The sequence below is a fragment of the Mesoplodon densirostris genome, chromosome 7 (genome assembly GCF_025265405.1).
Source record: "Mesoplodon densirostris isolate mMesDen1 chromosome 7, mMesDen1 primary haplotype, whole genome shotgun sequence".
In the NCBI taxonomy this organism is placed as follows: domain Eukaryota; kingdom Metazoa; phylum Chordata; class Mammalia; order Artiodactyla; family Ziphiidae; genus Mesoplodon; species Mesoplodon densirostris.
In genome coordinates, this window is record NC_082667.1 from 87,700,791 (window position 1) to 87,714,922 (window position 14,132).

The 14,132-nt window shown below is 41.3% G+C and overlaps 1 protein-coding gene and 1 pseudogene across 1 annotated transcript in view; one reads left to right on the top strand and one right to left on the bottom strand.

The window, feature by feature from the left end:
- LOC132493267 (BCL-6 corepressor-like) overlaps nt 1-14,132 on the bottom strand; it is a 204,718-nt gene that overhangs the window by 132,056 nt on the left and 58,530 nt on the right. The gene's annotated exons all lie outside the window — the stretch shown is intronic.
- On the top strand, nt 97-3,054 carry LOC132493281 (BCL-6 corepressor-like; annotated as a pseudogene).

The window sequence follows — 14,132 nt, forward strand, 5'->3', positions numbered from 1 at the left end:
TAAGCACTGTGCCAGGATCTCCACCGCGCCCTCGGTCACCCTGTCGAAGCCATACATGACGGTCAGCAGCGAGTTCCCCGCGGCCAGGCTCTGCAGCAGCAAGTATCCAAAGGCTCCAGAAGGAGCCGAAAGCACCCAGCCAGCTCCCGGGCACACCCGGAAAACAGCAGGTGAAGACAGAAAAGATGGCAGCTCACCTCCTCTCTTGGAGAAGCACCTCTCCTAGGCCTCTCCACGATGCTGTCAAGAATGATCATCTCGAAATTGTCCGCTTGCTCCTCTCCTACGGTGCTGATCCTACCCTGGCTACGTACTCAGGTAGAACCATCAAGAAAGTGAACCACAGCGAACTTCTGGAGAAGTTCTTAACAGGTACGGCAGAGGTCAAGACACGGTCTTGTTCAAGCATCTAGACGGTGACTTCACAGCCTTTCACCTGGGTTCCCCCTACCCCCACCCCCCGTTTACTCTAAGTGACCCTTTACTGGGAAAAGCGGCCCAACGTTAGTCTGTCAAAGAAGAGATACATACTTTGAGTTTTGCGAGGTGGGGGGCTGGAAAACTCTTAGCTAGCCAGGCTAGCTTTTGTTTGGCAGGCTGGGGCGGTGAGGCGGGCAGTCCCTCAGGAAGGCGGGTGGACGCGTGGGGAGGTTTCAGTCAGATACCTGGAGGCGTGTGCAGTGGGACTTGTCAGGAGGTGACACCAGCCCCAGCGTGAGATGTTCCCGAACTGCAGCAGCATTTGCCTCTTACCAGCAGGCGTTATCTTGTTTCTCTCTCTCTCTCTCTCCCCCCTCTCTCCAGACTGTTTAAATAACCTGCAGGCTCCTGACGACGGTAGCCCCGGTTGCTCTTCGGAGTTCTCTGGCAGCTGTGTGTGTGCTGAGCAGCCTTGTTCGTTTCAGTTGGGCTTGTGGGGATGGGGGCGGGGGTGGTGCTGTGAGCAGGGCTTGCTTGGGAAAGAATTTTTCCAGGGTTCTTTTTGGAGAGCAGCTGGAATCTTGCTCCAGCTTACTGACCTCTCTCTTGTTTGCCCCCCCGGTTAGAACCAGATGATGAAAGTGGTTACGATGTTTTAGCAAATCCCCCAGGACCGGAGGATCAGGATGACAGCAACGAGGCCTATGGTGACCTACTGGAATCTGAATTTTCCGAAGACCCCCTTTTGCCGTGTTATAATGTCCAGGTGTCCGTCGCTCAGGGGTGAGCGTGGCCAGCGTGTGGTCGAGAGCCAGCCCAGCTGCTCTGTGGGGTGGCAGGAGTTAGAAATCCCCTTCAGCAGATGAGGGTGGATGGGTTGGGGGGTGAGTGAATTCCTCACCAAGTGTCCACCGACTTCACATAATGCAGTGGAACTTTTCCAGAAAAGTTTGGGGGGTGGGAGGGCTCCCCAGCCAACTGCCCTCATTGGAACACACCCCTAGAGCCCAAAGGACACGGGAGTCAGCGACTGCAATTGCACAGTTTCAGTCAGTAAACTCTTGGGGAAGGGATCCTCCCCAAACGGCTACCATAGGGGCCTTCCAAGGTGCGTGAGGTCCACGGGACGATACTGATGTGTACCCTCTTCTCGTATAAGATTAGAGAAAGCCGTTTGTGGCACCTGGGATCTTATGTGTCTTCAGATTTGCTTAGATCGAGTCTTGTCCCCACGGTCGGGCCACTGTGCCCCATGACCAACCCTTCGGAGTGAACACATCAGGAGACCTTGCTCTGCTGTGTGTTGACCCCGGTGCTTAAGGAGTAGCATCCTCCTTGGACTCTGAGGCTGGGAACGTGTCTGCCTTTGTGGTGACGTTGTATTCGGGATAGAGATCATAAAGCGTGGCAGGGTATCAGGAAGGATTGTACCACCTCCCTTCTCGAAAAAGCCTCACTCCCGGCAGCATTGAGGGGCGGCTTGGAGGTGTGGGAAAGGAAAGGAAAGCCAGGTGACCTCGAGTGTTTCTCATGCTCTCTCTGTGAGGGCCGGAGGAGAGGAGAGGTCAAAGAGGTGTTTGCCATCTCCCTTGGGTTGGCATACAGACTGGTTTTCCCCAGTGACTAGAACGGGGTGCACTTACTTGGAGAGGGGTGACCTGAGTTGTGGCCAGAGCCAAGGCAGCACTGGGGTGGCCTGCAACGAGGCTGGTTCAGGGGCGCTGCTCCTGCTTTTGTCTAAGTTGGCTGATCCTCCCTAGGTGGTCTCTTAACACATGCACATGAGTCCAGAGTTCCCCCGCTAGAAGTAGATCTTCCGGGCTTCCCTGGTGGCACAGTGGTTAAGAATCCGCCTGCCAGTGCAGGGGACACAGGTTCGAGCCCTGGTCGGGGAAGATCCCACATGCCACGGAGCAACTAAGCCCGTGCGCAGCAACAGGCCCAACGCAGCCAAAAATAAATAAATAAATAAAATTAAAAAAGAAGAAGTAGATCTTCTAAGGACAGTGAGAAGTGGGGTGGGGGTGGGGTAATCAAAGTGGAAGTAGCAGGCCCTTTCACCGCCAGGAGACAGGTAGTTCATAGTTGGGAGCACCTCTAATTTTGCCGGAAACTCAAAACACTGTCCTTTCTCTGGTGTAGGCCTCGTAACTGGCTGTTGCTCTCAGACCTGCTCAAGAAATTGCAAATGTCCTCCTGCATATTCTGCTGCAATTTCCCAAATGTGGAAATTGTCACCATCGCGGAGGCCGAGTTCTACCGGCAAGTGTTAGCAAGTCTCTTATTCTCTTGCCCCAAAGACCTGGAGTCCTGTAATCTGCAAAGTAAGGAGCTTTAGATCTGGTGGAGTTCACGAACGAGCTTCAGACTCTGCTGGGCTCATCCGTGGAGTGGATCCTCCCCAGAGACCTGGACTCAGACGACGACTGGTGAGCTCGCCGGGGCCCGCCGTGTACAGTGTGTCATGGTGTTAATCCTTGTGCATATGTGTCCTAATACGACTATTTCTGTAAAGAAAGGACACTATGAGACATGACTCCAGTCGGAAGGACTTCAAAACATGTTTTTTTCTTTTTAAAATTTTAAGTCAGTTTTTATGAAGTTGTTAATAAAGTTTCTTTACTTTTCAATGTACACATGCTTTGGAATATGTTTGTTTTTACTCGGAATAATTGTTTCTTTTCTTTTTTAAGGAGAAAAAAAAAGGCAAAGGAGCTCCACACTTTGACTTAATTTCATACAAAGCTCCGACGACAGAGGCCATAACTGTTGAGAGTTGCTTTTGGGGCAAATTAAACCAGTAAAATTTTAAACTCTTCCTCCATATTAAAGGGATTGAATAAATTGGCCACTTTGGTGCACCTGTGTCCTGCGAATTGTCCAATTGGAGATGGAGGTTTAGAAAGTGAGTTTCAGTCTTGTTTAAGTCTCTTCCATTCAGACTGGTCTCGTGATTTCCTACACACCATGTTACTTCCTGTCTACCTTTCCTTGGTGGTGTTCATGCGTGGATTGTCTCCTGTACCTGCTCAAACCTTGGTCCATTCTCATTTGTACCATGGAAGTTTGTCATGCCGGATACTGTCAGAACTCATTTTACTTAAGTTTGCGTTAAGGTGCAAAGCACACGTTTTGTATATTTTCTGTTTTTTGTGTTTGTCTATATTTTATGGTTTCGCTTCAAGAAATATGGGAAGGGAAATAGCAAGATGTAAAGAGCAAAAAAGTCATCATTCTCTTTAAATTGTTAGAACATCTATCTGCAAGCATAATTATGATGCACTGTGGTATGTGTTAAAATAGGAAGTACATGTAACGTCCCGTAGGAGCAGCAAACTCAGTGGTGTTGGTGAGGGTGTGTCATGGAAGTAATCACAAAGCAGGTGACTGTTGGTTGGGGTCCTGAAACATTAGTGTGCCTTCCCTGTGTCCAGTAGTGGTCTGGAGGGGTCAGGAAGCCTGCCTTTGAATTTGAGGGAACAGAGGGTTTGAGGTCCTCTCTCTTCTATTGCTCTAGTACACTGCATAGCAGCAGTATACTGGGTTTATAGTTGACGTTTAAATCGCTGATTGATCATTAAGATTGGGATGTATCTTTGGAAATGAAAATAGGAAGAATCGTATGCTTTTTCTTTTTTTCCCTATATCTGAAAAGGTATGTAGTACTTTGCTGAGTGGTTGGAAATAAAGTTTGCAGTATTCAGTGTATTCAGTTTTAGTATCTAAATAGAATTAAACTGTTGCTGTAAACTGGAATAGCACTTTGTTACTGACAAGTTTTAGAATGCATCTGTTCGTCAATTACCTGTTTGGGAAGATTGTAGTTAATGATTTTGAGAATGTGGCTGTAAACCTCCAACTGACTCAAGAAAAGCAAATAAGTCAAGATTGACAAATGTATAGGCTCTTCATCTTATTGTGTGTGTGGGTTTTTTTTTCCGGAGCAAATCACATGGCCTAGATCTTAAAGGTGATTTTATGTTTAAACTTTCATGAAAACATATGTGACTGAAACACATTAATATATTGATACAGAGGGCAGTTAATTTTTGTCTTTTTTTTGTGTGTGTGTGGTACTGTTGTGGCCTCTCCCGTTACGGAGCACGGGCTCTGGACGCGCAGGCTCAGCGGCCATGGCTCACGGGCCTAGCCGCTCCGCGGCATTTGGGATCTTCCCGGACCGGGGCACGAACCCATGTCCCCTGCATTGGCAGGCGGACTCTCAACCACTGCGCCACCAGGGAAGTCCTAATTTTTGTCTTTTGATACATGTGAGCGCAGCTTTCATTTTGCTGAAAGAATATGACCAGTTTTCAGTTTGGGATTCTACCATTTAGTAAAGATAGTCCACTTAATTTTAGAAATAAGAGATTTAATATATAATACCTAATAATACTTTTATGTATGTTTTTTTACTGAAAACATTTATTGTAATACTGTGAAGAAACTATGCCATTCTAGTCTTCAAGACTTAAATGAATCAAGTGTTTATTAGCTGTTGTAGTTTTTAAACTTAATAAAAGTCAGTACATCAGCAATTTGTAAATACAGTTTTTAAAATAATGCCTTAACAACGTTACAGTGGTTATAATGACTGTATTTAGGCCTAAAGTTAGTTAATAATTTGACATGAAGGCTTTTTAATAGTTTGATGGTGCAGATCAGGGATAGGTAAACTCTGGCTGGTGGGCCAGATCCAGCCCGTCGCCTGGCTTTGTAAAGGAAGTTTTTCTGGAACATAGTCGCACCCATTGTTTACATGGTAGTTGTGGCTCCTTTCACCCTACACCAGTGGGGCAGAGTCGTTGCAACAGAAACTGTAGAGCCCACAAATCTGGAAATGTTTAAATTTAGATTTTAAAAATTGAAAACTTCTTTGAGCCTATACAGGGCAAGTCCATTGACCCCTGAGGTACAAAACAGTCAGGAACTTGGGTGTGGAAGCCAAATGGCCTAGGTTCAAATTCCCTTTCTCCCATTTCATAGCTCGTGACCATGGGCAAATCACTTAACCTCTATGCCTCATTATGAGGTTTAAATGCACTTATTTGTATAAATAGTGCCTGGCACATACTAAGCACTGTGTAAGTGATTGCTGTTGTTTCTGCTTGGAGCTTTAATAAGTTATTATTAATAGAAAAATGACACTAATGATTTTCCTTTTAGAGTAACAAAGGCACTTTGAGTCTTTTACTTTTTCAGGAATGTAATAAGACTTTTTTCATTGACAGTCAGTGTTCCCTGTTACCAAAATTTACTTTATGAATATAAAGAATTGAATGTCTTCAAGACAGTACTTTTGCTTAAATGTCAAACCATTATTTTCCCAATGCACATCAAACTGGCTCTACATAGTCCACGCCTCTAAAGCTACACCCTAGGTAGCATGTGAGATACATTTTGTAAATATAGTTTTTTTTTTTATTTTTTTATTTTTATTTATTTATTTTTTTGCGGTATGCGGGCCTCTCACTGTTGTGGCCTCCCCCGTTGCGGAGCACAGGCTCCGGACGCGCAGGCTCAGCGGCCATGGCTCACGGGCCCAGCCGCTCCGCGGCATATGGGATCCTCCCAGACCGGGGCACGAACCCGTATCCCCTGCATCGGCAGGCGGACTCTCAACCACTTGCGCCACCAGGGAGGCCCTGTAAATATAGTTTTTAAAACAATGCTTGAGACTTCCCTGGCGGTCCAGCAGTTAACACTATGTGCTCCCAATGTAGGGGGCTTGGGTTCGATCCCTGCTCAAGGAACTAGATCCCACATGCCTGCCATAACTAAGAGCCCACATGCCACAACTAAAAGATCCGGCATGCTGCAACTAAAAACCCGGCACAGCTAAACAAACAAACAAACAAATAAATAAATCTTCATAAAAAATAAGTAAAATAAAATAATGCCTTAGGAGTTAGGAAAAGAAAATATTAGAACATTTTTACCTTTGTATTATTTTTAAAAATCTGTGTAGTTTATCATGTACATAAATTATATGTATGGAACTTTGTGTATATAATTTGTTAATAAATAAGATGCATATTAAAAAGTTTTCTTATGGTTTGCCCAGTCAGGTGTTTGGAGGCCATTGGAGGACAGGATGATGAAATATACGGCCTCAGCAAAGATAGAATTTAGAACCAATTCCCTGACTTAGAAGATAAGGAAAATAATTCATAGATTGTAACTGAGTTGTCCAACTTTACGTAAGTGTTCAGAAACAGGAAATGCAGTGGCTAGAATCTAATCACTGACCGAGCAGAATCTGGGTCACTGGACTCGTAAACCAGAAGTGACTGTTGAATTTCTCAGGTTGATGCTCCTGGCATATATGCTTGATCTGTGTGTGTGTGTAAATCTCTGACATAATAAGCCATACTCAGGCACACCCTGTTTCCTTATTCAAGCATCTTAATTTCATCCCATTAAATCTTTGAAGTATCAGACTACCAGAAGGCATGAAGAAACCTGGGCTGAGAGTCTTCATTCCAGGAGACCTGATCTTGACTGCATGGCTGGTTTGAGGCGCATCACTCTGAACTGCAACCCGCTCATTGGTGACCTGGGTGCAAGTGCTTTGGCAGAATCTCTTAGTGAGGATTTATGGCTTAGAGGGAAATTCTAAAATTGAAAAGATTGAATTTTTAATATGCTTAGCTTTTGGCATGATACTATTGTGATAGGTTTTTTTAAGCCTCATTTTACTGATAGCTTTTATTTTGCTTTTAAACTTTCTCTAAGAGTTGCATATATCCTTTATAGAAAATACAGAGTAACAAGAGAACAATTACCTATCATTTTAATACCCAGATATAATCACTGTTCATTTTGGTGTATATACTTTCAGTCTTTTTTTTTCTACAAATATATATGTACACGTAGGGATTACAAAAATAGAATTGTAGTATACTTGCTATTTCATATTCCTGCTTTTTTCACTTAATGATGTATCATGTAGTATTGCGTCGTATTGATGTCCCATAGTTTAATCAATTCTTTGCAATTCTATTTAGACAGTTTGCTTTTCCCTGTCAGAAACAATGTGAATACGTTGTATATACATCTCTGTGTCCATCGGGATTACTTCTGTAGAATAAGGTACTACAAGTGGAATGACTAAGTGTGACCTATTTTTAAGACATTTGATACACATGGCCAAATTACCACCCAGAAAGGCTATGCCAATTTGTAGTCCACCCCAACAGTAGATGTGAAGCCTGCCTCTCACAAACACTGGCCTGTAGCACTTGTAAAAAAAGGTAAAACTACAAAAATGAGTAAGTACCTCTCCACTTTCTACTATGCAAGTGGGATTACTCCAAATTTTATAACTTTTTTCAATTAATTTAGTATGAGCATTTTAGCAAGTCAGTAAATTTGCATCTCCTGCATGATTTTTTTGTGATTGTTCAGTATTCCATTATATGAATATGCCACAGTGCACATAGCTTATCCATTCTTGTATATAAGCTTTTTCCAGTTTTTCAGTTACAAATAGTACTCTGATATATATCCTTACCTATATCTCTGACTATTTCTTTTGGTTAAATTCTTAAGAGAGTTGTTGGATCCAAAGGGTATAGACATTATTTAAAGGCTTTTCTTACAGAATCTTGGCTTCATCTGATAGGAGAATAACCACATTGTGTTTTATTTTGTATTCATTTGATTGACTGGTGAGGTTTACTGGCTGTTTGTATTAATTTGGCTATTTGGTTAATTATACCCTGTGTCCATTCTTCTGTAGTGAGAGTTTGTAAGGGTTGTATCATATCCTGTCAGATCCGTATGTCTGACTTGCTATTTCTGTGTGTCATGGGGGTGTTGAAAGACTCCAGTTATTTTAATGTGATGGTCCACACAACACTTAAACAAAAGACTCATGATAGTTTCCTTTCCTGTAATATTTTTTAATACCTGTGCTTTAGTGATGATCCCTTTGGTTTAAATGAGTAGGTTGTTCAGCCCCAGAACTACTAGAATTCATGATCAGTTTTTCTGGTTTTTGTCTGACCTTTTACTGCGAGGGTTCTTGACCATCATACTTTCATGATAGGTTTTTAGTATGTATTCTCTATTCACACATTGTTGAAAGTTTTTATTATTTGTACCCTCTTAGACTTGTCTTTTTTTCCTCTAAAACTAACAGTTATTACATTTCTTCTATTTTGTTTTCCCCTTTGAAGTAGTTTCAAGTGTGATTTGGAGCTGAAGATCATGATCAAAAGAATGCAGTGCATTTCTGAGCTCCACCAGGTTTTGCTTGTGAGGTTTACACGCCCCTGCCGCCCTTGCTAATTATGAACTGAGATTCATTTTGTGATGCTTTTTGCTCATAGGTTGTATACAGTTATTCTTCAGTTCTGTAATTGTAAAATATGTTGTCTGATTTATTGGTACTAAAGCCAGGATTATCACTGCACATCCAAGAAGAGGTTTTTAAATTGGATTATGCATTATGTGTGTGCGTATATGTTTCTGTTTTTTTCCATACCCAAAATTACAAACCTGCCATGACTTGTCTTGTGCAGGACTCTTCCACACGTGAGAAAATGAGAGTTGTCTCTATGTTAAATCTGTAGAGTTAGCAAGTGACCTTTTGTCTTTCATCAAAAGCACTTGACCTGCAGCAGTGCGGCCTCACCAGTGAAGGAGCAAAGGCTTTACTAAAGGCCCTTGAAACCAACAGAACTCTGCTCGTTCTGGATATAAGAAAAAATCTGCTTGTTGGTATGTGGTCACTTTTTTTAAATTGATGAACACATAGCAAAACAAAAAGAATTTGTTCAGGTATTGACAGTTTTTTAAAACTTAATGTGTTTAACTTTCCTCATCATATTCAGTTGGCCCTTGAACAACGTGGGGTTAGGGGTGTCGACCACTACGCAGTTGAAGATCTGGGTATAAGTTTATAGTCAGTGGTTCCACATCTGTGGATTCAACCAACCTTGGATCATGTAGGACGATAGTACATATGTATTGAAAACTATGCGTGTGTCAGTGGACCCGCGAGGTTCAAGCCCATGTTGTTGAAGCTTCAACTGTACTTTTCTAGTGTTGCACTTCCCTTATGTTTTTAGCAGCTAATGTACTAATTAAAGTGCATTATACTTGTAAATTTTTCTTATCTCTACTCTGAATAGAGGTGAACCTAGATACTAAGCCTGCTTCCACCAAGAGCATTCTTTCTTTCCTGTGCAACCTCTGAATTCTTGCCAGGAGTACTTTATTCATTTGTCAGATTCACAAGTAATTTTGTAATCATCTTCTGTGTGCCAGATACGGGTTTAGGGACTAGGGATAAAGCAGTGAACCAGACAGACAAAAGTCTTGCCCTCGTGGAGCTTACATTCTAGTGAAGGAGATCAAATAGAAATGAGTAAACAGATAAGTCATATAATTTTAGAGAGTAGGAATTGCAAAAGTATCTTAATGTAAGGAGAGTGAGGGAGAGCAGGTAGGACTCCATTGGATAGGTTTGTTAGGGGACAGCTTCACTGGAGAAGTGGCATTTGAACGGAGACCTGAATGAAGAGAGGAGCAAGCCATGGAAGATGTGGAGTAAGCACATTCCAGGACAAGGAGGCAATGAGTATGTAGGCATGTAGGTGGGTGGAGTATTTAAGGAAAAGCAAGGAGGCCAATCTGGGCAGAGTACCGAGTGAAGAAGAGTGTGGTATGACATGAGGTCAAGGAGCTAGCCAGGGGTCTGCTCTTATAAAGTCTTGAAGGCCAGAGTAAAGATGTGGATTATTCTAAATGAGTAGAGGGGTTTGAACTGGAAAAAGGCATGATCCAAATCGTATCTGAATAAGGTGACCTGGTATAGAGAAGGGACTTGGGAGGATAAAGAAGAGGAACAGGGGGCTTCCCTGGTGGCACAGTGGTTGAGAATCCGCCTGCCGATGCAGGGGACGCGGGTTTGTGCCCTGGTCCGGGAAGATCCTACATGCCGCGGAGCGACTGGGCCCGTGAGCCACGGCCGCTGAGCCTGCGCGTCCGGAGCCTGTGCTCCGCAACGGGAGAGGCCACAACAGTGAGAGGCCCGTGTACTGCAAAAAAAAAAAAAAAAAAAAAAAAGAGGAGGAACAGGGAGACCAGTTAGGAGACTATCACAGTGCTCCAAATAAGAGAGGTTTATGGCCTAGGTTAGGTTGGAAGTTTGCAGCAAGTGTAAAGTGGTTGAATTCAGGTTGTGTTTTGAGGGTGTAGCTATCAAGACCTGCAGGTAGATGTGAGGTATGAAGGAAATAGTAACACGGAGACAAGTCGTTGATGATTATGTGTGCAACTGGGTAGTATCCCTTAGAAGAAGGGGGCTGATGGGAGGAGCAGCTTTTGAGGGAATATCAGGACTTGGTTTGTTATCTTGGATGCCCTGGTTTGATATCTTAGATGCTCTTTAGGTATCTAAGCGTTTGGACGATGCTCAGACTGTACTTTGTATCCAAAGGTAGCCAAAGCCACTTTAGATGCAAAATGTTTAAAGTTGACCTTTGCTGCTGCCAAAATAGTAGCCACTGTGGGCAGTCTGCAAGATGGCATCTTAGGTTTCTGAGGAAGAAATTAGAATACACAAAGGGGGAAATAAGTGTATAATTATATAATGTAGATTTCATATTTAAATATATGGGAAAAGCAATAATTAGTTGGCTTTGGGTTTTAAATGGAAATAGCCACTCATTGGAAAATAATTACTCTAATTTCAATTCATTTTACTTTAGATCATTCTGTTATGAAAACAGTTACCAAAAAAGTTCTCCAGATGGAAGGAGTGCCAAGTCAGAGGTATATAACATGTTTCAGTTCTCTTGGAAGAATTTCTCTTTAATGTAATGGCTTGGTTTTCTTTCTTTCTTAAAAGAAAATTATCAAGGTACTTTCTGCCATCTTAAAACTAAGATTTTAGTCAAATCAAATGGCTTTTCTGTTTTTGAAAATGTTGTGTGATGCTTTTCATTTAGGTTCCCAGATATGCAGATTGAAAACCTTTTAACTTTTTATTTTCTGTAACATATTATCGTTAGTCAAAAATAGTCTTTTTTTTTTTTGGTGATAAGAATGAATAGCAGGAGCAGCATTTGTGAAACCAAATCTAATATGAAACTGACTCTTTCTTGTGAGTAAATTTGAATTTTGAAACAGCAAAACAATAAGGTTTAATAAAAAGCAAAATAAATTTATGTTTATGATCTGCCAATTTCCCAGAAAGAGTTTTGTGGTGACTTTAGTTATATACCAGATACATTAAAATCACCAGTGGACAACACATCTTTTATTCAGGTGCCCTCTGAAAGTTTTAAAACTTTGTTGACTTCATATCACTGAACGGTCCACTTTACAATGGTTAAAATTATAAATTTTCTGTTTTGTGTCGTTTACCACAATTTTAAAAAAATGTGTTGTTTGAAGATTTCTGGGTTTTATAAAGGTATTGTATTAGCATAAAAATGAAAAATTTAAAAGACCACCTCTAATCCCATTCTCCTATCAAGCAATATTTACATTTTAATTTTCTCTTCCTGCTGTCTATAAACATAATTCCACATAGCTTCAATATAATTTGCCATTCTTATCTTTTCATACTAAATTTAAATTCTGTGATTCATAGTTATACTTTTTAACATTGCATTCACAAGGTTTCATTGAGTAGGTCAATTTTTTAAATTGGTGAAAAATTGGAAATAATCTCAAATAAACTACTGTAAACATCTTCATAAATACAGCTTTTTTTCTACTTAAAGTTGTATGTTTTTTTTTTTTTTGCTTTATAACAAATTTAATCAGTTATACATATACATATGTTCCCATATCCCCTCCCTTTTGCGTCTCCCTCCCACCCTCCCTATCCCACCCCTCCAGGCGGTCACAAAGCACCGAGCTGATCTCCCTGTGCTATGCGGCTGCTTCCCACTAGCTATCTACGTTTGGTAGTGTATATATGTCCATGCCGCTCTTTCACTTTGTCACAGCTTACCCTTCCCCCTTCGCATATCATCAAGTCCATTCTCTAGTAGGTCTGTGTCTTTATTCCTGTCTTACCCCTATGCTCTTCATAACATTTTTTTTTCTTAAATTCCATATATATGTGTCAGGATACAGTATTTGTCTTTCTCTTTCTGACTTACTTCACTCTGTATGACAGGCTCTAGGTCCATCCACCTCATTACAAATAGCTCATACAGATAGCTCAATTTCATTTCTTTTTATGGCTGAGTAATATTCTATTGTATATATGTACCACATCTTCTTTATCCATTCATCCGATGATGGACACTTAGGTTGTTTCCATCTCCGGGCTATTGTAAATAGGGCTGCTATGAACATTTTGGTACATGTCTCTTTTTGAATTATGGTTTTCTCAGGGTATATGCCTAGTAGTGGGATTGCTGGGTCATATGGTAGTTCTATTTGTAGTTTTTTAAGGAACCTCCATATCGTTCTCCATAGTGGCTGTACCAATTCACATTCCCACCAGCAGTGCAAGACTGTTCCCTTTTTTCCACACCCTCTCCAGCATTTATTGTTTCTAGATTTTTTGATGATGGCCATTCTGACTGGTGTGAGATGATATCTCATTGTAGTTTTCATTTGCATTTCTCTAATGAGTAAAGATGTTGAGCATTCTTTCATGTGTTTGTTGGCAGTCTGTATATCTTCTGTGGAGAAATGTCTATTTAGGTCTTCTGCCCATTTTTGGATTGGGTTGTTTGTTTTTTTGTTATTGAGCTGCATGAGCTGCTTATACATTTGGGAGATTAAACCTTTGTCAGTTGCTTCATTTGCAAATATTTTCTCCCATTCTGAGGGTTGTCTTTTGGTCTTGTTTATGGTTTCCTTTGCTGTGCAAAAGCTTTGAAGTTTCATTAGGTCCCATGTGTTTATTTTTGTCTTTATTTCCATTTCTCTAGGAGGTGGGTCCAAAAGGATCTTGCTCAGATTTATGTCATGGAGTGTTCTGCCTATGTTTTCCTCTAAGAGTTTGATAGTTTCTGGCCTTACATTTAGATCTTTAATCCATTTTGAGCTTATTATTGTGTATGGTGTTAGGGAGTGATCTAATCTCATACTTTTACATGTCCCTATCCAGTTTTCCCAGCACCACTTATTGAAGAGACTGTCCTTTCTCCAGGGTACATTCCTGCCTCCTTTATCAAAGATAAGGTGACCATATGTGCGTGGGTTTATCTCCGGGCTTTCTATCCTGTTCCATTGATCTATCTTTCTGTTTTTGTGCCAGTACCATACTGTCTTGATTACTGTAGCTTTGTAGTATAGTCTGAAGTCAGGGAGCCTGATTCCTCCAGCTCCATTTTTCGTTCTCAAGATTGCTTTGGCTATTCGGGGTCTTTTGTGTTTCCATACAAATTGTGAAATTTTTTGTTCTAGTTCTGTGAAAAATGCCAGTGGTAGTTTGATAGGGATTGCATTGAATCTGTAGATTGCTTTGGGTAGTGGAGTCATTTTCACAATGTTGATTCTTCCAATCCAAGAACATGGTACATCTCTCCATCTATTTGTATCCTCTTTAATTTCTTTCATCAGTGTCTTATAATTTTCTGCATACAGGTCTTTTGTCTCCTTAAGTAGGTTTATTCCTAGATATTTTATTCTTTTTGTTGCAATGGTAAATGGGAGTGTTTCCTTGATTTCACTTTCAGATTTTTCATCATTATTATATAGGAATGCCAGAGATTTCTTTGCATTAATTTTGTATC